We start from the raw sequence: 24,470 nt of genomic DNA on the forward strand, positions 1-24,470 counted from the left end.
GAAAAGGGGGGAAAAAAACTCACAGGATCAGTTTTTAAAAACTTGGGACGCCTGGGTGGCTCAGTGGTGGAGTGTCTGCTTTATAGGCTCAGGGCATGATCCTGGGGTCCTGGGATGGGGCATCGGGCTTAATGCATGGAGCCTGCTTCTCCCTCTGCCTGTGTCTCTGCCTCTCTCTGCCTCTCCCATGAATAAGTAAATAAAATCTTTTTAAAACAAAATAAAATTTAAACAAATATCTATTCAAAAACAATAGACTGTTAAATTATTAGTTAAGTAAAAACCAGCTATGAGGTTTTAATTTTTCTAATTACAATGAGATATTAAAGTTCAATTGATATTTATAGATTAAAATGATCATTTCTAATCAGAGATTTCAAGATGAGATAATTATTCTAACATTCAAAAAATTTTCCTAAAATGTCACAGTGGATCCTGCACCGTCCTTTTTTTCTGAAAATGTTTTTTTTTTTAATTTTTATTTATTTATGATTGTCACAGAGAGAGAGAGAGAGGCAGAGACATAGGCAGAGGGAGAAGCAGGCTCCAGGCACCGGGAGCCCGACGTGGGATTCGATCCCGGGTCTCCAGGATCGCGCCCTGGGCCAAAGGCAGGCGCCAAACTGCTGCGCCACCCAGGGATCCCTGAAAATGTTTTTAATACTCCGTGAACTGCCTAAAAGGAGTAATGCTATAATGATCAGACTGCAAATACTTTTCCTCCCATAACATTAACCACAGCAGAGTTGAGGGCTAAGGATGTGCCGTTCCTAACGCTGTTATTAGCAACATTCTGAAGTCATTAAGTGGGTGAACTTGCTCAAGCACTAAGAGGCCCGAAACCTCAGAAATTATTATCCAAATTTTTAAAATTTTCTACCCTCAGAGCGCCTGGGTGGCTCAGTCAGCCAAGCGTCCAACTCCTGATTTGGGCTCTGGTCATGAGTCAGGGTTATGAGATTGAGCACTGGACGTGGAACCTGCTTAACATTCTCGCTCCCTCTCCCTCTGCCCCTTGCCTCCTCCTCTCTAAGCAAACAACAACAACAAAACACACACACACACACACACAATAACACTTTCTATCATAAAAAAAGATACCGTATTAAGTTATGCCAGCTAAAATAATAAGCAAAATAATCTGATGCCCCAGATTAGTACTAATCTGACCACTCATTTCCAAATATCCAGCAAACATAAGCTCCTCTCCCAAGTGAAAAAATTTAAATGCATGCTATTAATATTTGTGTCTTTTGAATTCAGGGTTTCTCAATCTCAGCACTACTGTGGACCAGGTAATTCTTTGTCCTGGGGTCTGTCTTATGCATCACAGGATGTCAGCAATGCCCTAGCCTCTAGATGCCCGGTATCTCCTTATATCTAGATAGATATCAATATAACCTCCCCAATGTGACAGCCAAAAATATCTCCAGACACTGCCAAAGGCCCCCTGGGGAGCAGAACTGCCCTCAGTTAAGAACCTCTGTCCTAACATAACACAACAAAAAATGTCACCCAGCAGAAATGTAATGCCCAAAAGCTGATACCCAAAGACTGTTCACTTTCAAATTACTTTGCAAATATTTCCTTCATGTAGCTTTGGTAAATAAATAAAATAACTGAATCATACACACCCAGTTTTTGAAGTAAACAGACTATTGCTCTTTTTTTAAATGTGAAATAAAGGGAGCCAAGAATATTCAGTAAAGAAAAGACAGTCTCTTCAATAAATGGTGCTGGGAAAATTGGATATTCACATGTAAAAGAAGGAAACTTGACCCCCATCTTACACTACTCTCAAAAATTAACTTGAAATGCATTAAGAGTGAAACTATGAAACTCCTAGAAGAAAACATACGAAGAAAAGCTCCTTGATGTGGGTGTTGGTAATGATTTTCTGGAAATCATTTCTAAAAACACAAGCAACAAAATCAAAACTAAAGTGGGTTTACGTCAAACTTAAAAGCTTCTGCATACCAAAAGAAACCACCAACAAAGTGAAAAGGCAACCTACAAAGGAGGAAAAGGTATTTGCGAAACATCTATCCAATAAGAGGTGAAAATCCAAAACACATCAAGACCTCCTACAACTCGACAACTCAAAAACCCAAATAACCCAATTTAAAAAATGGGCAAAGGTTCTGAATAGATATTTCTCCAAAGAAGATACACGAATGGCCAAAAGGCACGTGAAAAAGAGGCTCAACATCACTCATCATCAGGGAAACTCAAATCAAAACCGCAGTGAGATGTCACCTCACACCTGTTGGAATGACAGTCATCAAAAAGACAAGAGAGAACAAATGCTGGCCAGGACATGGGGAAACTGGCATCTCCATACATTGCTCGTGGAAATGTAAAATGGTGCAGCCACATTAAAAACAATCTGGCAGTTCCTCAGAAAATTAAACATAGAATTACTATTATGACCTAGTAATTCCACTCCTAGGTGTTTACCAAAAAAAAAAAGAAAAATTCTTAAGTATTCAAACAAAGATTTGTACACTGATGTTCATAGCAGTAACTATTCACAAAGAGCCAAAAGGTGGAACCAACCCAAATGTCCATCAACTGATAAATGAATAAACAAAATGTGGCATATCCAAAAAGTGAAACATTACTGAGCAATAAAAAGAATTCTGACACAAGGGGCAACATGGATGACCCTTGAAAACATGATGCTATGCGAAAGAACACAGACACAAAAGGCCAGATAGTATATAATTCCATTTATATGTAACATCCAGAACAGGCAAATCCAGAGAACGATAAATTCATGGCTACAAAAAATTAATCAATTAATTAATTAATTAATTCACGGCTACCAGAGGCGAGGGGTTGGCATGGGGAGGGAAGTGAATAATAATGGGTATATGGCTTCTTTTGGGGGTGATGAAAATGTTCTAGGGGTGCTGGGTGGCTTAGTCGGTTAAGCATCTGCCTTCAGCTCAGGTCATGATCCCGGAGTCCCTGGATTGAGCCCCGGGTAGGGCTCCTTGCTCAGCGGGGAGTCTACTTCTCCCTCTGCCCCTCATCCCACTTGTGCTCTCTCTCTCAAATAAATAAAATCTTTTTTAAAAAATGTTCTAGAATTGATTATGGGGGTGGCTGCACAACTCTGTGAAGATACCAAAAACCACTGAATTGCACACTTTAAGGAACTAATTTGTGTGATATGTAAATTATATATTAATAAAGCTGTTATAGGGCAGCCAGGGTGGCTCAGCAGTTCAGCGCCGCCTTCAGCCCTGGAGTCCTGGGATCGAGTCCCAGGTCAGGCTCCCTGCATGGAGCCTGCTTCTCCCTCTGCCTGTGTCTTTGCCTCTCTCTCTCTCTCATTCTGAGTGTCTCTCATGAATAAATAAATAAAATCTTTGAAAAATAAATAAATAAAGCTGTTATAACAACAAAAGCAAACCAGGGGCGCCTGGCTGGCTCAGATGGTAGAGCACATGATTCCTGACCTGAGCACTGTTAAGTTTGAGCCCCATGTCAGGTGTAGAGATTAAAAATGAAATCTTAAAAAACAAAAAAAAAGCAACCTATAGACAAGGCCATAGAAGACTCAATCACGCTTATAGAACACACTCTTAACAATCCCAAGGTGACCGGAAATAGGGGGTGTAAGGGAGAAGGTGGGAAGTTGAGAGAAAAGACTGGTCAGGATGCCAATATGCTCACTTTACAAAGGGGAGGTTAAAGTCAGGCTTCAGTTGACAAAGCTAAATTAGAGGTCTATATAAGTAACAAAGACTGAAGAATAATCAATATAAGAACTATAAATAGGGTGGCTCAGGGCATGATCCTGGGATCCTGGGATCGAGTCCTGCATTGGGCTCCCCGCAGGGAGCCTGTTTCTCCCTCTGCCTGTGTCTCTGCCTCTCTCTGTGTCTCTCATGAATAAATAATCTTTTTTTAAAAAGAACTATAAATATAACCATTAAAAATCTGGAGAATGAAGGGGCGTAAGAAGCGGTAAGCCAGCTAAATGGTCCTGCATCATAACAGGAAGCAGATAAATAAATAAAAGTGCTATAAGCCCATTACTTAGAGATACAAAGACAACCACCAGAAGAGCAAAAAAATCCAAAAATGAACAAAAGTGATCATTTCTGGAGAGTACAGGAGTGGGCGAGAACAGAGAGGGATGGGAACAAAACACTCTTCCTGTAAGCTTGCCTGTTCCAGGAGTTTCTTAATGCTATATGCAATTATTTACACGTTTTTAGAAAGAAATCAAACTTGGCATTACCGGAGTGCAAGAATATGGATGATAGGAGAATACACTTGATGGCAGGGAAAAATAATACACTGGATCATCATCCCTGAGTAAAACTGCGATCTAAATCTATCTGAGCAAAAAAATTAATTTAAAAAAAAATCTACTGAGCAAAATCGACTCAAGTTTCATAGTCAGAGACTGCATCCCGATTAAGGCAAACTCAGGCACGTATGTTAGACCCTTAAGAGAACAAAAAACATGTACAAGGCCCTTCCCTCTGAACAGCAGAGGGGAAGAACCATCATTGGGTCAGAGCCTCACCATGGCAAGAGTCAAAAGACCTACTAGCTGTGGGATCCAAAGGACATTTTAGATGAAAGAAAGTGCATATGACATCCTCCACATACACACACACACACACACACACACACACACACACACACTGGACCCCTGTTTAAACAACAGATTAAAAATTAAAGGGTGTGGGGTGCCTGGGTGGCTCAGTCGGTTGAGTGGCTGCCTTGGGCTCAGGTCATGATCTTGGGGATCTGGGATCGAGCTTCACACATCAGGTTCCCTGCTCAGCTCCCTCTCTCAAATGAATAAAAAAATCTAAATAAATAAATAAGTAGATAAATATGTAAACCAAAGGGTGAAGGCAGACACACTGCTTACCACCAGAACGCAGCAGAATTTGCCACCAGGAAAGTACTACCCATGGCTATTTAAAACATCGTCAGAGTCACAACTCGGACACCCAGGAATTTTTTCTTTTTAAGATTTTATTTATTTATTCATGATAGAGAGAGAGAGAGGCAGAGACACAGGCAGAGGAAGAAGCGGGCTCCATGCAGGGAACCTGATGTGGGACTTGATCAGGGGACTCCAGGATCGCACCCTGGGCCAAAGGCAGGCACTAAATCACTGAGCTACCCAGGGATCCCCGGACACCCGGGACTTGATTCTGGACAGCGGGAGTAGAGTGCTTCTGGGGGTGTCAGATGGTAAATCCAATCATGACACCAGGCAAGAGGCAGGGCAGGAGTGTCCTGGGTACCTGGAGAGCTCAGGCCTCACTGGCATGGCAAGGGGCCCCCCCTGCCCTGCAGGTATCAGAAGGGGGGGGGAGGCCTACGGCCGGCTAAATGCCCTCACTTTCCAAGGACAACCTTGCGAAATGGGAGGAGATGAAGATGCACATTTTGCCACAAAAAAAAAAAAAAAAAAAAGTAAAAATGAACACATTAGCTCAGTTGGGTCAGGCTCCTTTTAAGTTCCCAAAAAACCCCAAATCCACATAAGAAGTTAACGGCAAAATAAACCCACAGTTCTGGGCCTCTAAAACACTGCCCAAAAAGCGAGTGGAAACTAGCTAATGAGTTCCAGGGGCTCCCAGACCTTCCCGCTGGACATCTCCACTCGCCCGCAATTCAGCCAACGCGCTCCACCCAGCCCAGGTGGGTCAAAGAGATCTTGTCTCCAGGATCTGAAGGCACCCTGAGCGGGTCAGGCTTGGGGCTGGGATCCTCTAGACCCGGGGAGGCCTCCAACGTGGCTAGGAGAAAGGGGAGGCAAGCCAGACGCCTGGGACTCAGCCTGTGGCCATCAGGCCCATGCCAGCCCCTCTCCTGAAGAGCAAAGGGTGGAAACCCCAAGGCCTCCATTTCCCTGGTGCCAACAATCCCATAGAAGGAATGAATTCCCAGCCCCATTCTCAGACCCTAACCTCCCCCCTCCCCCAGGGCTGACCTGGTGGCCTTCCAGGGCCATTATCGCCTCTGCAGAGGACAGAGGAATCCAGGAACAGGAACCAGAATTGATCTCTATTTACAAGGTTAGCAGCTCCCAGCCAAGGAGGAGGGAGGGTGGGTGGGCAGACAGGAGAGCTCTGGCCTGGAGACAGCCACCCCAAAGACAGGTTCCTTCCGCGGGACAGCCTGTCTCTGCCATGGACGCCATGGAGAACAGTGTTTGGGGTTTTTTAAGGAAAAGCAACTTCAGTTTACCTCCATAGCCTAATGTCTCATCCCCTCCCCGACCTGGCCTATCCCAAGCCAAAGCGGGGAAGGAGGGCACCCAGGTCCACCGTCTTCCAACCCTCTAAATTCCTCGCACATCTGTACACTAATCAGCAGGTCTTTAATAAAATCACATTCTGTGGGGGCAGGTCCTGGTGCTAAATAACATAGGTGGCTTTTGTTAAAAACCCTCCTCCTTCATAAATTCAAAGTGGCCCTGGCCAGAAGAACATGCAATGCCCCTCATGTCATACTTTGGTTTTGCTCGAGGGTGGCAAAATGCTGGGACCCCCGTCTCCCCGACTGCACCCAAGCCTCCCTGTATGGAAAGAAACTCTGTGGCAGCACCAAAACTCAAAGGGCCTTGGCCCATTCTGTAACTGAGGGTGCGCGCCCTCGCCTGGAAGAAACTTCCTCCCACGGAGCTCCTCCCTGCATCATCCCTCTGGGTGACACCCTTTGAAGGCACACAATTGACCAGCTCCTCTATCACAGCAGGATTGTGCACTCCCCCCACCCCAAGTCTTGCCACCATTTGAATGAATGAGACCCCACTTGCAGGGGAATGCGAGCCTCTAAGCTCAGCCTCAGTCCACTGGGGAGGAACCTCTTCACAGAGCAAAAGAGCTCCAAGGTCTTCTAGAAGAATCTCACCCACGCACAGGAGGAATCTTTCTGTAACCACAGTCTAGACCTTTATGAATTTCTTAATGAGGTCCCTGGAGACCCCAGGAACAGTGCAAGTCTTATGCTGGAGGGGTGGGGAGGAAGGTACAGGAGGTGGGAAAGGGGATGGAGGGGGAAAACCCACCGAACTACTAATACCCCGTACCTTTTACACTGGGGCATTGTTTTATTTTCAAACACTCTGTCCCTGGCCAACTACTGCTTTATCTTTCAGGGCCTTCTTTCTTTAATCTTTAAAAAAAAGTTTTTTTTGTTAAATAAGTGACTTGGCCTACAATGATGAGAACTTTTCTTTTTCAACACAGGAGTGATTACCTATATAAAAAACTGAATTTTTAGGGGATCCCTGGGTGGCTCAGCGGTTTAGCGCCTGCCTTTGGCCCAAGGTGTGATCCTGGAGTCCCCGGATCGAGCCCTACATCGGGCTCCCTGCATGGAGCCTGCTTCTCCCTCTGCCAATCTCTCTCTCTCTCTCTCATTCTCTGTGTGTGTGTGTGTGTCTATCGTGAATAAATAAATCTTTAAAAAAAATAATTTTTAGAGATGAAATGACCTGAAGTCTAGAATTGTAAAAAGCTGAAAAACATTGCTGGGGCCAGTTCTTTCTGGTCCTATATTGAGAAAAATACAAGACAGACACACTCAGAAACATACTCTACCCATCTGCTTAATTTAGAAAGGAAAATATGTATATGTACAGGCAGGACTGTCGGATATACACAACTGTGCATACACACAACCCCCGCAGAGCAGTGTTTTAGATACAGGAGTCCAATGGCTGGAGACAGCGAAAATAAGGATCTTTCTTGGGGCGCCTGGGTGGCTCAGTGGTTGAGCATCTGCCTTCACCTCAGGTAGTGATCCCTGGGATCAAGTCCCACATCCACCTCCCCAGAGGGAGCCTGCTTCTCCCTCTGCCTCTCTCTGTGTGTCTCTCATGAATAAATAAACAAAATCTTAAAAAAAAAAAAAAAAAAAAAAAGGATCTTTCTCTATCACGAGCCTGCATGGTGGTCAGGAATCTGGACATTGCCCATAGGAACCGCCTCTCTTTCTGCCTTCCCGCCTTTGCCCCTCCTGCACTCTCCAACAGCAGAATACCCTGCCATATCCGACTTCCAGTCGAGGGTTCTTTTTTTACTTCAATTTTTTATTTTTTTTTACGGATTTTAATTGGAGTTCAATTTGCCAACATATAGCATAACACCCAGTGCTCATCCCATCAAGTGCCCCCCCTCAGTGCCCGTCACCCAGTCACCCCCACCCCCTGCCCACCTCCCTTTCCACCACCCCTTGTTCGTCTCCCAGAGTTAGGGTCTCTCACTGTCTGTCTCCCTTTCTGATATTTCCCAGTGGAGGTCTCAATGTGATTCCTATATTCTCACCTGCCTTCCTGGTAAGGGAAGCACAGGCTTGACCTTCCCCATCCACTAAAGTGCAGTCGCACAAAACGTTTCTCCTGCAGACCGCAAGCTCCTCGTGGAAAGGAAACAACCAGTTGTGAACCAGCACAACCAGTTGTGAACCAGCACACCCAGTAGGCCCTCAGCAAAGCTCTGGGGATGGGATTTCTGACCAGGCCACCACCACCCCCCCCCCCCCCCCGGAAAGCCTGGGCTTCAGCAGGCCACCTGGATGGCAGGAATTTTGACCCGCAGAAGGTTGGTCCAGGGCTGCCTTTCCTTCCAGGCAGGGGGGCAGGAGAGGAGAGGGAAGCTGGGAGGGAGAACTTGCGGGGGGGGGGGGGAGAGGAAGTCTTTGTCAAAGCTCTTTGGACGAGCGTTAGAGAGGAGTGAAATTGTCAGCTAATGAGATTTCCGAGCCACGTGCTCCCTTTTAAGTGTAGGCCCCCAATTGATTTGATCCCCCGACGGCAGCAGGGGGCACAGCTGCCTTTCCACATCCCTAAGGGCCAGAGAATTCCCAGAACAAGTGCAAGAAGGCTCGGAATCATCGTTAGCAGAACATTAAATGGGTTATCTCGTATATTAATTGATATCTATCTAGCAAGAACGCTCCTGGCTCTTCTGTCCGCGGGAGCCAGCCTCCTGGGGGTGCCTGAGGCAGGCGCGGGGAGCAGCATGGTATAGGGAGCATTCCCTGGGGGCCTCTGCGCCCCCAGGACAGACTGCAAGCCCCTCACCTACTTTGGGCTTGCGTGCTTTACTGGGCCGGTCGAGACCCCTGAAGCCGTGTTACTGCACCTAACTCAACCATGTGCCCCAACCAGCAAAAGGGTGTTGAACCTGGAAACATCTTTTCCAATAAGATCTTTCTTTGCAGCCAAACCTGAGGTTGCCTCTTTTAAACTATCTGATTTGGCGCTGTAGAGGAGCTTTTTTTCTCGTTTTTGTTTTTGTTTTCCCTGTATGGAACTGGCTTCTCTCTTTGCCTAGAAAAACTAGCAACGCGGGGCTGGTGGAGCAGAGGAAAAACCAGTCAAAACACAGATAAGGGCATTTTAAAGACCCAGTGAAATCAAGTCTCTCCTTCTACCTTCCCTGGACAGTCAAGCCTCCACCTTGGGTTTCTTTCTCCTGTACTCAAAGATCATTACTTAGCAACTTTGGTGTTTGCCACGCAAAGACAACCTCCCTGGTGGGGCTCTTTAGGGCGGGGGTACAAAAGAGCGTATTCTAGAAACCAAGGATTAACTAAACTTCTGCCACAAGACATGGCTCGAATTTCAGTTCTACCAGGAAGTGTTGTCTCCCGGCCTCCAGGTATCTCTTTGTTCAAACCTCCCTCCATCCGGGTGCTAATCACTTTGCACAGTGCCCATTGGTTCACTGGCAATCGCTTCCCACCTGGCCCAGGTATCCTCCCAACCCAGGCCTGGGCCTCAGCACAGCCTCAACGAAGAGGGAAGAAGAAAACAACGAAAACCTAATGGAAATTCAAACACATAAAAAAAGGAGCCGAAAGCGATTAGATAACTATAATCAAACCTAAGGCCAAGTAAAATAAACCCGGCTTTGAGGCTGAAAACAGTCCTTCAAGCTTTCTAAAATGAAACAGAAGCCAGGGAAGTGGAGAAGAGACACGGGTCTATCCCCTGGATAGATCCCCTCTCATTAGGGAACATCATTAGATCATTAGATCCCCTCTAACTGGGGAACATCATTGCAGCGTTTCGTTTGTGGCAATCACTGCGCTAAACTGATTATTTTTCACTGTCTTTTGAACCCCTGTCCCCCCGTCCCCCCCCCACACACACACACACAGAGACGGGGATACACATCATCCCCACTTTACAGACTCGGGGAGATGCAGATTAAGCAGCCCGGCCTGGCTCACCCAGCCCGCGAGGGGCTCTGGGCAGGTCGGGGAACCCGAGACTCTGACCTCAGCGCCAGCTCCAAGGTGCACCGGGTCGGCACGCGCGGGGAAGCCGACCGCGGCGCCGGGCCCACGGATGCCCCACGGATGCCCCGCGGATGCCCCACGGATGCCCCGCGGATGCCCCGCGGCCGCGTGGGTCCCTCCCGTCAGGCGGGCTGGGCTGGCCGGCGTCCCCCAGGGCTCGCGCGCGTCCTTCAAGACTCGCCAGCACGCAGGGGAAGGCAGGCTCGGAATCCCGCGGGGCTGATGGCGCAAGGCCTCGGGATGCTAGCGGGACGGGGGGGCTTGCGGCGGTGCGAGCCCCGACGGCCGGCGGTCGGACAGACAGAGCCCCCCGCGGGCCGGGGCGCCGCGGTGCAGGGCGCGGGCGGGGGCGGGGGCGCGGGCGCGGGCGCGGGCAGGCCGGCTTCCCCGCAGCGTGTCTCCGGGCGTCACCTGACAGCGCGCACCGACTGCTCCCGGCGCGGAGGGGGCGGCGGCGGCGGCGGCGGCGGCCTGGGCCGGGGGAGCGCAGCGCGCGGCTGTCGCCCAGGGGCGAGGTCCGTAAACAAAAGCGGGTCCCCCCGGCCGGGGCGGCGAACCGCGCGGCGGGCAGCATCGCGGCGGCGGAGCCCGCGGGACAGCGCGGCGCGGCCGGGGTCGGGGTCGGGCCCCGGGGACCCCGCGGACCCCGCGGACCCCGCGCCCGGGCCAGTCATTGTCTGCGCGCGCGCCGAGGCCGCCTAGAGACGCCGCCTCCCGGGCGGGCAGCGGGTCCCCGGCCCCGAGCGGCGGCCCCCGCCCCGATCGCCAAGGTGAGCGCCCGCGGCGTCGCCGGAAAGCCGGGCCTGGAGCTGCCCAAGTCGGGCGCCGCGGCACACGCACACGCACACGCACCACGCGCGCACACACACACACGCGCGCACGCCCTCCCCGAAGTTGATAAAATCAGCCGACAAACACAAAGTGCCGCCGCCGCCGCCGCCGCCGCCGCGGAGCCCGAACGCCGCCGCCCGGGCGCTGTCACTTTCGCCGGGCGCCGGGCACCTGGGCGCCGCTGGCCCGCCCGCCCCCCGCGGCTCCCCGTCGCCTCCAGCCTCCAGCCTCCGGCCTCGGCTCGCCCGCTCCTCACCTCCCGCGGGTGTGAGCGCGGGAACAATACGGGGAGAGCGCGGCCGGGGGAGCTAGGACCCGCCGGGAGGCCCAGGGTGCGGGGCCGGGGCTCGGGACGTGCCCGCCACGGGCACGCGGCGGCTCGGGGCATCCTCGCCGCGGCCCCCGGGGCGGCTCCGCGCCGCCCGCCCGCCGTACTCACCCGCGACGCTCGTCCCGGACCTCCCGCGACGGGCCCGGGGACAATGCGGGGACGCGGGGCTCCGGGGGCTGCGGGCGCTGCAGAGCTGCGCGCCCGACGGCGGCGGCGCTGCTCGGCCCGGCCGCGCTCCGGCCCGCTCGCCGTCTGCCAATGGGAGCTGTCAGGGCGCCTCCGCCGGCGGCCCGGGGGGCGGGGCCACGGCCGCCCGTGGGAAACCGAGCTCCGATTGGGCCGCCCGACAATCGCTCCGCCTCCAGGCGGCCAATCAGAGGCGGCGGATGCGGGAGCGGGGCGTTCGGACTGGGGCCGGAGTGACAACAGCCGCACGCTGGGTACCCGCGCGGCATCCCGGCCCCGGCCGCCCGGCTGCGAGGATGCGGGCGCCGCGCGCTCCGGCGCTGCCACCCGGCGGGGCTCCGGCGGCGCGGCCGGGCGGGGAGCGGGGGAAGGCGGCGGAGGCGCGGCGGGCTGGGGGGCGGCGAGGGAGCCCCTAACAAAGCGGCTTCGAGAGGGCCGAGCGGCCTCCGCCTCCCCCGGCTATAGGTCGGCCGAGCTGCCCGTCACTCCGCATAGGTGGAGGTGGCCAATGACGTACGGAGAAGGAGCTCGGGTTGGCGCGCGCGCGCGGCTCGGCGTCAGTGGGATTGGTCGGAGGTAAAGGATTTTCCTGCCACCTAGGGCTGGGAGGGAGGGGGACGGGTCGGGGGCGGGGGAGAGCCCAGAAAGACGTACCTGCGACACGTGGTCTGGCTCGGGAGGCGTGCGCCTGGCTCTAGGGGGAGACGGGAACTTTTTTGCGGGAGGCAGGGAAACCCCAAGGCCACCCGGCCCCGCGGCCGCTGCGGGAGGCTAGCGCCAGCCGGGCGCCAGGTGCGGCAGGCGGCCTTCCCCCAACGCCGGGAGCCCGGACTCCCCGAGCGGACCCGCCTTGCCGGCGAATGAACCTAAGATCACAGCGCGGGGCTTGGGCCTTGCATCCCCCTACGGGGCCGAGTACGGTTCACGGGGACCCCTGGTGCCTGCTCGTAAAATTCGGAAACGAGGCTTGCCTTTACCTTGCGGGAGCTCGTGGGGGAGGCCGACGCCGGGACGGGCACGGGGACGGGCACGGGGACGGGCACGGTGGAGAGTAACCAGGCTTTCCCCACGCTGGGCCACAGCTCCCTCCTCACTTTAAGAGCCTTGGACTTCGCCACTGAGGAGAACAAAGGCTGGGGGAACATTCCCTAACTACCTGAGAGGTGGGACGGCCTGGGCTCCCGTGGTCATGTGGCTGAAAACAAAAGGAACCGTGAAGGCATTGCCTGTGTCCTAGAGGGTAAACCCGAAGGGGGGCGGGGGGCGGGGGGGGGACTAAAAATCCTCCTTGGCTTCTCCCTCCTCCTCCTCCCCTCTGTTGTCGCCTACTTCCCAAATCCATGCCCTCCTCCGGGTTTTTCTCTCACTCGACCACATCAAGGGCCTCCCACGTCTTTCTACTCCAGCCCTCCTGAAATCTCTGCTCTGCAGAATCATCCTTCTGAACTAAAAATCTCTTTTTTGCTCCCTCACCACTGGGCTCTTGCCTTTGTCCAGAATACCACACACACACACACACACACACACACACTACTTTTCCCTCTCTTAACTAGCTCCTACCCATTCTTCAGAACCCAGTTTGCAGGCAATACATGCATGCAGTAGACATTTGCCAAATTCCAACTGTGCAGCAGCCTTTTAGGTACTGGGAACCTCCTGTATCCAGTCAGGGTTAGAGACCCCACCCCCCACCCCCAGGGCTCCACTGGCCCCTGAATTCTGTGGGCTGAAATGCCAATTAAGTATGTCTTCTGCCCCAGCACAGCACTCCATTCCATCCAGAATCTTATCTGTCTCGTTCTCTGCTGTTTCCTAGTGCCTAGAGCAAAGCCCGGTATATTTGGGGCACTCAAAAATATTTAATCAATAAATATAGAGGAGCTATAATTAGAGGTAAGACCTTTGAAGATTAGAAGTGCTTCTTAGGCATCAATTTTGAGAATGGTTAGGATAGGAGATTGAAGACTGATATGTCTACCAGGTGCCAGGATGGGTGTTGCAGGGAGCTTTCTGAGTGAAGTTTGTTGAGAATTTTCCAAAAGATACCCTTTCAAAAAACTGCCTTCGTCTCAGCCAATACCTTGCTGAAGCTTCTCAACGAAGAATCGTTCCTTGGTGAAGATTTCATCCCAGCAGGAAGAGCAATTTTATTTTTAAGATTTTATTTGTTTGTTCATGAGAGACATACAGAGAGGCAGAAATACAGGCAGAGGGAAAAGCAGGCTCCCTGCAGGGAGTCCAACGCAGGACTCGATCCCAGGACCCTGGGTCACACCCTGAGCCAAAGGCAGACGTTCAACCACTGAGCCACTCAGGCGTCCCAAGAGCAATTTCCTAAGTAGTTACAAGTCATCATATTGGAAGGAGAATATGTGTGTATATTCATATATATAATGGGAATATATATATGAATATGAATACAGTGTTTTTTGCAAAGTATGTTCAGAAGTGCATGTCCTCGAGCTAGGCTGCCTACTTTCAAGTCAGCCCATCATCATCTAGCTGTGACCTTGGGCAAGTTACTTCAGACTTCTGTGTCTCAGTTTCCCCATCGTTATAACTGAGATGACAGTAGTGCTCACTATATAGGATTGGCATGAGGATGAATGAGTTAATATTAGTCATAAGCTTAGAAGAGTGCCTGGCATATAATAACATCAAATACTGAGTCTTTTTTTTTTTAAGATTTTATTTATTCATGAGAGACACAGAGAGAGAGGCAGAGACCCAGGCAGAGGGAGAAGCAGGCTCCCTGCAGGGAGCCCTATATGGGACTTGATCCCAGAACCACAGGATCACACCCTGAGCCAAAGGCAGACGCTCAACTGCTGAGCCACCCAGGCGTCCCAAAATACTGTGTCTTAAATAAACATCTCCCAGGGCGCCTGGGTGGCTCAGTCAGTTGAGCATCTCACTCTTGATTTGGCCTCAGGTCATGGTCTCAGTCGTAGGATCCGGCCCTGAGTCCATCTCTGCGCCCTGCAAGGAGTCTGCTTGAGGTTCTCTCCTTCTCCCTCTATCCTTAACCCCCCTGCTTGTGCTCTTTCACTCTAAAATAAGTAAACGAAATCTTGAAAAATCAATCGGTAAACATCTTCCACTGGAGACGCGCGTGGTGGCAGCTGCTGAGGCGCCCTGTGTCAGCGGGAGGTAACTAAAGGCTTCCCGGGAGGTGAACAGTTGGAGCTCTCTGCCTCACTCAGGGCCACCGCCAGCGTGGCCGTGTTGTGAAGGAGGTGCCACTGTTGCAAGGTGAACTTCAGATGAATCCCGAGTGGCCCGCCTGATCGCCTTTGGCACAGCTCCCGCTGCTCCAAGGAAATCTGAAAAGCAGTTAAGGGCACTCAGGAGTTCACTGGCCGGTGTGGATCCAAGCTCCACCACTCTCCAGCTCTGAAGCTTCGGGCAGCATACTCAATCCTTTGCAGGCCTCACTTTTTCCTTCTATGAAATAGGAGTAACCACCTAACCCGTAAGGATGTTGAGGGGGTTCAAATGAGGTCACACACGGCCCACAGCGCGCACTCATAAAGGTTAGCTCTGGGGTTTAGCTACGTTTACGAAAGACTTGGAGTCAGTGTCCTGATCTCTAAAATGGAATAATGAGGGGCAGCCTGGGTGGCTCAGCAGTTTAGCGCCTGCCTTCGGTCCAGAGCATCATCCTGGAGTTCTGGGATCGAGTCCCACATCGGGCTCCCCGCATGGAGCCTGCTTCTCTCTCTGCCTGTGTCCCTGCCTCTCTCTCTTTCTCTCTCTCTCTCTCTCTGTCTCTAATGAATAAATAAAATCTTTTTAAAAATAAATAAAACAAAATGGAATAATTTTGCACTCTCAGTGGGGAGAGTGTGCAAGTCTGTATCTCAGGGTCATGAATTCAAGCCCCACGTTGGGCATAGAGATGACTTTAAAAAAAAGAAGAGGGAGGAAGGAAAGAAAGGAAAGAAAAAAATGGAATAATGGTATTTCATTACATGGTTGAAAACCCTGAGCAAGACCATATGAGAAAGGCTTAGCCCTGCCCATTAGGAGGAAGTGGATATAAAGGAAAGCACCCCTTTGGGTTCTTTCCATCATGCGCTCCCTCCCTGAGCCCCACCCACATCAACACATGAGGACTTCGCCTCTCGGGATCTGCTCGGGCCGACCTGGGGAGCCTCTCCCCCAATCACGGTGCTACCCCGGAGGTTAGCAGAATTCAGCTCATCCGCCCTTCGGGTACATTTCTTGACCTCAAAAGCTACCGCAGGCTTTTGTGCTGTTTCTTGTCCGCTTCACACAGTATCTTGTTGCTTCACACTGTGGCAAAGAGCGGGGGGGCATTTTGATTAAAACACAGACAAATGCCATCTGGCAGAGTGTTCTAGCATCCCATCTCCTGAGGGCACTGTTGACATCTAAAGAAAACACAGCGTTGGCATGAAGAGGAGAAAAGGGAGCGGTCGGAGGCAGAATTAAGGGTGTAGGACAAGAGAACGAGCAGAAATTACGTTTCTAGTACATGACCTCACCTCCAGCCCCAAGTCAACATTTTCTTCCCCACTGTTGACTGAGAGCCTCACGAAATACAAATGTAGTTAAGTCACAACAAGTAGCCTTCCCTAGTAAGGCTACACCGCAGAGATGGGCCCACGTGCTTACTTGTGTCACCTCTGTTCCTGACCCGGGTGTCCATTTGAACAGGGGCAAGCCTAATGGATGTAGGATCTCTGTAATCCCACAGGATCCTGCACTCAGAAGGGCTGCACACTTGGTTTCCTGCTCTGCTATTGCTGTCTTGAAAATCCTAATTTTTTTAACCCTAAGTTTTGAACAAGGAGCCCGACATTTTCACATTATGTAGCCTGTCCTTCACGTACGAGTTGTACTAGGTGTTTGCTGTGTGAAAGGTCCTTATGGGGTTCAACATAAGTGTAAAGTGTCATCTGGTGTTTCTATGCCAGAATTCGTGAGGCAGGCCCAGGTGTTATATAGACAGTTGCCCCTTGAGAGCGTGGAGATCGGGTCCAGCCATGGACATCAGGCTGACAAGGGGACGCATCTGGATCCTCTGACCGAAGAATGCCAAGAAGATAAACAAGGACAACCCAAGAGCCATGAAGAAGACTCCCAAGAGAGGATACACCCTCTCATAGTGCTTCATCTCATGAGTCAACTTGACTAGGCCACAGAGTACCCAGACGTTTGGTCAGACGTTATTCTGAGTGTGTCTATGAGGCTGTTCTGCATGAGATTAATATTTGAATCAACAGACTGAGCAAAGCAGATTGCTCTTCTTAACGTGGATGGGCCTCATCCAATCAGTTGAAGGCCTGAATAGAACCAGAAGGCTGACCCTTCTGTAAGGAGGCTTTCCTCTTCCTGACCGGATAAGCTATGACATTGGTCTTTTCCAGTCTTCAGACTCAAACTGAAACTTCAGCTCTTCCTGGGGCTGAGCCTGCTGGCTTCAGATGGAAACTTACACCATCAGCTCTCCTGGGTCTCCAGCGAGCAGATGACAGAGCTTGGGACTTGTCAGTCTCTGCAATCACATGAACTAATTCCTATAATAAACCTTCTCGCCATACACCTTTCTGTGTGTGAGTGTGTGTGAGTGTGTATATGTAAATATCTCCTTTTGATTTGTTTTTAACCTTGACTAATGTACACCCCAATAGTATTCCCTACAACCACTCAACCATTCAGTGTTTCTCTACATCTGGTGACTCAAAGTGTGGTCTGTAAACCAGCACTGTCGGCCGGTATCAGAAAATGTATGGTCCCAGGCCCCATCTCCGACACACCGAATCCAAATCTACATCTTTATAAAATCCTCACATAATTCATCCTCACATAAAATTTGGGAAACTCATCAGCCTTCTTTGAAAATGAAAGACACCTGAGATGAACGACGATGTTAAAAACAACTGCTTGGGGTACCTGGGTGGCCCCGTGGGTTGAGCACCCGACTTTTTATTTCAGCTCAGATTGTGGGGCTTTGCTCTGAGCGTGGAGTCTGCTTGTCCGTCTCCCTCTGCCTCTCCCCCTGCTTGTGCGCACTTTCTTTCAAATAAATAAAATCTTTAAAAAATGGTAAGAATAAACTTCCTACTAAAAGAATTTCTTTAGTTTCTTACCTGAGGACACATGTTGGGAGCAGGGTGAAGGAGGTTCCAGAAAAGGACCTAGGGAGCCAGCACACTTTCCCAGCCATGACAAACCTTCAATGGTGGAGAAGAGACCGAGGAAGCCTCAACACGCAGACTCGTGTCCAACCAATGCGAAGAAACTCAAGGTCAAGGAGGCAGGGCCAGACAAGCCAGGCCGCATCACAGCCGGGGAACTTAGCACTCCCTCCTCTGTGTAATGTGCTTGGTTGCATTTTATTTTCTGTGTTTTCACTGAAATGGCAGTTTGTGGAGAAACTCTCCCACTTGGCTGTGAACAGGCTCTGAGCAACAGCAACACTTCTGCAGAATTGGCAAGGACAGCGCTGTGGAATATTTCAGAAACTTCAAGGCAAAGGGACAAACAAACAACTACGGGGGAAAAAAAAAAAGAAAAGCAATTCCTTAAAATGTGTTTTAAGGGGAAAGAGCTGGAAATCCAAAACAATTACCGGGAATGCATCCGAGGGTCTCCCAGAGAAAACCAGTTCGATGCTATTCCTTCTGTGTCCTCCCACCCTCGCCCCATTATTAATTCATCGACAAGGGAAAGAACAAAAGCTCCCCTGCAAACCACAGCTACGGCCTGGCGGTGGGGCTCCCAGATGCTCTACCAGGTCTCAGCCTCATGGACAACCCCCCCCTTTGCATTATAGTTGCACGTGTTATGTTCGATCCAGGTGTGCAACATAGTGACCTGACAAGTCTGCACGCTCTGCTGTGCTCACCGCCAGCACGGCCACCACCTGCCCCTGCACGGGGCTCTGACGACCTGGCCGATGACATCCCCGGGCGGTGCCTCTGTGACTGTCCCGTGGCTTACACACCCGGGGAGGCCGAGAGGGGAGGTCAGGGCTGCTGGCGCCCGGCCGCAACAAGCCAGACGGCTCCACCTGCCTCGCGCCAGCCGCTTGTTCTTGCTCCACGCAAGGGCCAATCCCCCCGGGGTCTGACAGCACGCTATGGAAAATGCTGGAAGGCAGCCATGCTGCCTCAGCAAAACAATCACTGGACTTAAAAGAAGCTGCTCATCCCAGGAAGCACACTGGTGCAGTGGAGCCACAGACGTCAACCTCCCAGAAGAAGGGGACAGCCCATTTTCTCTCCATCTCGAGATCCTGCCCCTCCACGCGCGTGCGCGCGCACACACACACACACACACACACACACACGCATGCATGCACATCTTCTAGAGAAACAGGAGTTCAGGGCCGCTGCGTGGCTCAGTGGTTGAGCACCTGCCTTTGGCTCAGGTCATGATCCCGGGGTCCTGGGATCGAGTCCCGCATCAGGCTCCCCGCAGGAAGCCTGCTTCTTCCTCTGCCTGTGTCTCTGCCTCTCTCTGGATATCTCTCGTGAATAAATAAATAATATCTTCTAAATAAATAAATCTTTTTAAAAAGAAGGAGGAGGAGTTAAAGCAGAGAGGCTAGTGGTTAAAAGCAAAGACTGCCCTAAGTCAGATCTTGCCTCTGTTCCGTACCGGCTGTGTGACCTTCAGGAAGTTTAATTAATGTCTCTGTGCTTAAGTGCCTTTGTTTTATCCTGGGCTGCTATGACAGGACGCTACACACTGGGTGGCTTACACATTTATTTTTAACTTAGAATAAATTAAAGCAGTTAATTTTCTTACAGTTCTGGAGAGGAGAAGTTCAAGATCCAGGTGCCACCAGGGAACTCTCTTGGCGGCTTGTAGACAGTTGCCTTCTTGCTGGGACCTCACCTGGCCTTTCCTCTGTGTGCGTGCTGAGAGAGAACTCTGCTGTCTCTTTCTTTTCTCATTAGCCCTAGTGGATTGCGCTCCCCTCCAGCCCCGCCAGCTCCCCTCTTATGACCTCAGGTAACCCTAAGTAGCTCCTAAACACCCTGTCTCCAAAATACAGGTGTATTGGGGACTGATAGCTTCAAACTATGAGTTGGGGGAGGGCGGCACAATTGAGTTCATCACAGCCCTCCTCGGTAAAATGAGGCTCGTGATACTGTCCATCTCACGGGGTGTTATGGGGATGGGATGACTCCATACAATAAAGAACCCAAAAAAAAAAAGAACCCAGACCAGCACTTTGCCGACGTTAGAGACACCTACGGATCCCAGCTCCCCTACAGAGAGTCCGGCCCAGTTTTGACCAGCTCGCCACACATCTCTTCGCAGGTACCCAAAAAGCTTCGTGAAATTAACACGCCCATAATCTCATTGCACCTGCTCCACCACCTTCCCCCAAACAACAGACAAATTCCAACAACCCCTTTTTTTAAAATTAAGAGTTTATTTTTAGGTAATCTCTGTACCCAATGTGGGGCTCGAACTCCCAACCCCGAGATCAAGAGACCCATGTCTACCAACTGAGCCAGCCAAGCGTCCCCACCCAATAACGTCTTTTGTCTCCCAGGTCACTTTCTGGCCTTACCACCTAGAGAGACAGTGCTCAGGCTAGAAAAATGGAAGCTTGGACTTGCCCCACCCTTTACTCCTCAGTAAATAAAGGCCCAAGCTTTATCTATGGGTAAATCCAACCTTGGAAATGATTCTGGCCCCCTCCCATCTGCAGGCCCCTGCTCCTGCCCCTGCCCCAGCTCACACTCCCACCTTCTGGCAAGGACCATAGCCTTCTCAGTGGTCCCTCCAAGGCAGGTCTCCACCCCTCTGTCACTCACTCTTTGGAAAAGCTTCTCCATTAAATAGAAGATAAAGAACACTGATTTCACCTGGGCCCTGAAGACCCACTCTGCCTTTCTGATTTCCCTCGATGCTCCCGAACTTGTCCTGCTCCCCGTCTGCACGAGATGACCCAGGGCTCCCTGGCCAGCTTTTTCTCTCCTCCACCCTCTGCCTGGAATACCTCCTCGTGTCCCAGCCCTCAATGCCCAGTGTGAGCCTGCTGCCCATTCAAAGGCAGGGACCCTCTTCTTCCTCACGGCTACTGATCACCTGCGATGTGTGAGGCCTTACGTTACTGCGGTTTCTGATTCGACTTTCCATTTCATATTCACGTCATCTTTTCAAAATATGGTCTATAATCTCTGTTTAGAAGATAAAGAGATTGACTAACTTGCCCCGGGTCAGAGTGCTAATGAGTGATTCTCCCAGAGGGAGGCCTGTGATTATTTCCCCAGCCCCTGCTCCCCGCCTCCCAAGCAGAATCTGTCACTCCATTTTCAGAGCTGACACACGCAGCCAGTGCACAGGACACCTAGCACAGCGTATTTGAGGCAGAAGACCAATCCATTTCGGAGGTGTTTACAGGAATCGCCATCGGAAGGCCTCATTTCTTTTTCTTTTTTTTTTTTTTTTAAATGTCATGTATTTATTCATGAGAGACACAGAAAGAGAGACAGAGGCAGAGGGAGAAGCAGGCTCCCTGGGGAATCCAATGAAGGACTTGACCTAGGACTCCAGGTCCATGGCCTGAGCCAAAGGCAGATGCTCAACCACTGAGCCACCCAGGCGTCCCGGAAGGCCTCATTTCTTTTCTGGACCCAGTGCCCTCCGTTCCCAGAGGGTCTGGTGGTGCCTCCCTTTAGGGTGTCCAGGGCAGTTGTCTGTACCGCTTTTTGTGGAAGATAAGCAATGTGCACTGATTAGGGACATGATCAGATTTAGCAGGCATTTAAAACCGTCTGCTCTGTGCCACGTAATGTGCCAGGGCTGAAGGCAAGGGGCAATGCACAGACAGAGAAGCCATGGCTTCTCCTAGCTTCCACAGTGCACAGTGCATGGTGAGGAGAGAGGAGAGAGGCAAGCAGCATCGAAAGCAGGAATGGAAACACTGGGCGGGGGAGGGGGGTAAGGGGGGCACTGCCTAGAAGGGAAGTGCTGAGCATGGGGCAGGAGCCAGCTTCAGACTTCCACACTGGAACCCCAGAGTTTTTTTTTTTTTTTTTCTTTTAAGATTATTTATTTGAGATCATGAGAGCGAGAGAGAGCGGACACAAGCTGAGGGAGCAGATTGCAGAGGGAGGAGAAGCAGACTTCCCAGTGAGCAGGGAGCCTGATGTCGGGCTCGATTCCAGGACCCTGAGATCATGTCCTGAGCTGAGGGCAGACACTTTGCCGACTGAGCCCCCCAGGCACCCCAGAACCCCAGAGCTCTGGCATGGGCTGCTGTTAAGGCGAAACAGTGGTTGGCTCCCAGGGAGTATAACAGTTTGACTTTTTAAAGGACTGTAATAGTCTGTAATAGTCTGTTGGGGCTGCCATGACAAAGTGCTACCGACGGGGCAGGGGGTCGGGCCTTAAACAACAAAATTTACTCCCTTGTTGTCCTGGAGGCTGGAAGTCTAACAGCAAGGTGTCAGCAGGGCTGGTTTCTTCTGAGGCATCTCTGCTGGGCTTATGGATGGTCGATGTCTCCTGGGGGCCTCACGTGCTCTTTCCATCCTGCACAAGGGTCCCTGGTGTCTCCCTCTCTGCCCCAGCCTCCCCTTCTCCTAAGGGACAGCAGTCCTATGGGAGTTAGGCCCGTGGGAAGGATCTCATCTTAACATCATTAACCCCCTTGGGGTGAAGCCTTCAACACAGGGATTCACAGGGGAGGCACCATCCGGCCCCTAACAAGTCCCACTGCTGCGGAGCATGAAGGGTCAGTGCAGATCCCCTTGTCCCATCATATTTGGGTCCCTTCTCCTGACTGAGTAACCATTGGTTGAATTCAATTGGATTCTTTGGTTAGTTAGCAAAGGGTCACTGAAAAAGTGTCCTCTCTCCTCAGAAGCATTTCTTCTCTCCTTTTTGAAGAGGAAAGGGCAAGATGCATTATTGGGATTTCTAAGTGCTTCTTTGAAAGCCTGGGAGTGGAGGAGAATCATAGTCAAGGGACTCTGGGGTCAGAGAGAGGAGTCCAGCAAAGAGGGCAGGTGCACTGAGTGGGGGAAGCAGGTGCATTGAGGGGGGAGCTGGGCGGGGCAGGGCCTGGGAGAAGGCCCCTTTCTCACCGCATGTACAGTCCCCACCACCACCCAGTAGTCCATAGGTGCCTTTCAATAGCTGCATTAATCCTTCCCTTTGGGATTTACGTGAATTTTTTTCCCTCTAAAACAAGTGTTGCTTTTATTGTTTCAAAACGTGTGGAATGTGAGAAGCAACATTCCAGGACCTTGGAGTCCCTGTAACTACAACTAGCTCCTTGGATTGGCCAAACCCCAACTTCCTCACATAAAATTGGTAACTGGAAACCACTGCCCAGTGCAGCTGCCCAGGCATCTTCCCCCCCACCCCCGCCCCCCCCATGTGCTTACTTAGGACTCCTATAGTATTGCTTTGGCCAACTGATGGAAATATAAAATGTGCGCTATCCAACCCCCATCCCCCCCACCTCCCACCCCCGGCATTTACCACTCTAAAGTAATTCCTGATTGGAAAAAAAGAGCTTGGATGTTATTGCAAGACATTTCAAATAGCCAGCTACCAAAGGACAAAATAATCCCTCCTGCTTTAAAAAAAAAAAAAAAAAAAAAAATTGTTTCATGTAATAAACTCTGGCTCTAATCCTAAAGAGAAAATGTACAAAACGGGACCAACAGGTGCTTTGCTGAAGTGGGTCACATGGAATAAAATATCTGAGCGTAGAAGGTGTGTTCATATTGATCATGTGATAAATACCACTTTAAGGAAGAGGTTACCTCCTGAGTGAATTTTGCTTCTCCTTGACTGACCTGCTACACTGGTTTCCTATTGCTACTGTAACGAATTATCTCAAATTTAGTGAAACCCAAATTTACTGACTTAGACTTCTGGCGTCAGAAGCCTGAAATGGGTCTCCCTGGGCTAAAATCAGGGTGTTGGCAGGCCTGCATTCCTCTCTGGAAGCTCTCGGGGAGAATCTGTTGTCTTTCTTTTTCTAGATTCCAGAGGCCGCCCACACTCCTTGGTCCATGGAGCCCTTGCATCTTCAAAGGCAGCAATGGCCAGCGGGGCCTTTCTCATGCTGCACACCTCTGACACTGACTCAGCTCTGCCTCCTGCTTCCACTTTCAAGGACTCTTGTGATTATTTTGTGCCCACGCGGATAATCCAGGATAATCTCCCCACACCAGACTCAGTTAATTAGCAACCTTAATTCCATCTGCCATCTTAATTCTTCCTTGTTGGGTAATCTACAGTAGTCACACATTCTAGGGATTAGAATGTGGGCACCTTTGGAGGCCATTATTCTCCTACTATACCCACTTAATGACAAGTAATGAAAATACAGTGTATCTCAGGAGTTGTGTGTGTGTGCTGTTTATTGTATCTGTTTAGATTTATTAGATTTTTCCCCTACTATTTGTTTTATTTAAGTATAGTTGACATATTACATTAGCTACAGGTGTACGACATAGTGATTTGATGTCAAATATTACAAAATGCTCTTTCCCTATTACTCTTTTTTTTTTTTCCAATTTTTTCAGTGATCTCTACATGCCACAAAAGGCCCAGACTCACAACCCCAAGATCAAGAGTCGCATGCTCTACACACCAAGCCAGCCAGGCATCCCTTCTTAGGTCTTAATTGGAATCAAACAATCTGCACATATAAAACATGATCAAAATAGTATATACCATTCCTTTCCTTCTCTTGCTAAATGCACTTCCCTCTTTTTCCCCAAAAGGCTTGCTACTAAGAGATCCTTGAGTATCATCCTTTCTAAGAAACCTACCAGTTCTAATTGTTGGCTCAGAATAGGGATCCCTTAGTCAAGAAACA

At 50.6% G+C, this 24,470-nt stretch overlaps 1 protein-coding gene across 2 annotated transcripts in view; it reads right to left on the reverse strand.

Moving 5' to 3' along the window:
- Positions 1-11,663, reverse strand: part of TIAM1 (TIAM Rac1 associated GEF 1) — a 380,928-nt gene extending 369,265 nt beyond the window's left edge. Inside the window, exon 1 of one of the 2 annotated variants that reach the window (XM_038581329.1) lies at positions 11,564-11,663. The gene's annotated coding sequence lies outside the window, so the exon portion shown is untranslated. The remainder of the gene's footprint in view (positions 1-11,563) is intronic. The other variant, XM_038581328.1, reaches the window with a different exon arrangement.
- Positions 11,664-24,470: the final 12,807 nt, after the last annotated feature.

Source organism: Canis lupus, chromosome 31, assembly GCF_011100685.1.
Source record: "Canis lupus familiaris isolate Mischka breed German Shepherd chromosome 31, alternate assembly UU_Cfam_GSD_1.0, whole genome shotgun sequence".
Taxonomy (NCBI): Eukaryota; Metazoa; Chordata; class Mammalia; order Carnivora; family Canidae; genus Canis; species Canis lupus.